A 747-nucleotide genomic window follows, 5' to 3' on the forward strand; every position below is an offset into this window, starting at 1 on the left:
AGACTTTCTACTTCTTTGCTTTGTTCAGGCTATTTTTTTCATTTGTTGTAAGCATTTTTGTAATTACTCATTGATGAATTTTTATGATGGCTGCTTCATCATTCTAAGATAATTCTAACTCTGTCATCTCAATGTTGGCATCTATTGATGGTCTTGGTATTTTTTCATCCAAGTTGAGATTTTCTGGTTCTTTTTATGAGTGATTATTGATTGAAACCTGGACATTTTGGTTTTATATTATGAAACTTGGGATCTTATTTAAAACGTTTTTATCTGGCTCTTATGACACTGCTCTGGTTAGGAAAGGAGGGGAGATGGGTGGGTGCCGCATTGTTGCTGCCAGATCAGGTAGAAGTGTACAGTCCTCACCAGGCCTTCATTTACATCCAACTGGGGGTGAGGACCCCTCATTACTGCTGAAGAAGGACAAGAGTTCCAGCTCCGCAGTAGGCCTTCACTGATACCACCCTGACTGGGACAAACAGGAGTGCTTTATTATTGCTCCCCGTGTAGCTTAAACTGATGAAACAAGTGGGTGGCTTGCTCCTGCTGGATGGTAGTGAAAGTCCTGACTCTCCACTAAGACTGTTCTGATACCATCCCCACAGAAAATGAGCTCCTTATTATTGCTGGGTATGTGACTAGGGAAAAAATGTCCAGGCTCCCTACATGGTCTTCAGTGACCCTGTGAGAGAGGGGGAGGGAATAACATTACCACCTGAGAGCGAGAGAAGCCTCACCTTCCTC

This window comes from Hipposideros armiger, unplaced genomic scaffold, assembly GCF_001890085.2.
Source record: "Hipposideros armiger isolate ML-2016 unplaced genomic scaffold, ASM189008v1 scaffold_73, whole genome shotgun sequence".
NCBI classification, from domain to species: Eukaryota; Metazoa; Chordata; class Mammalia; order Chiroptera; family Hipposideridae; genus Hipposideros; species Hipposideros armiger.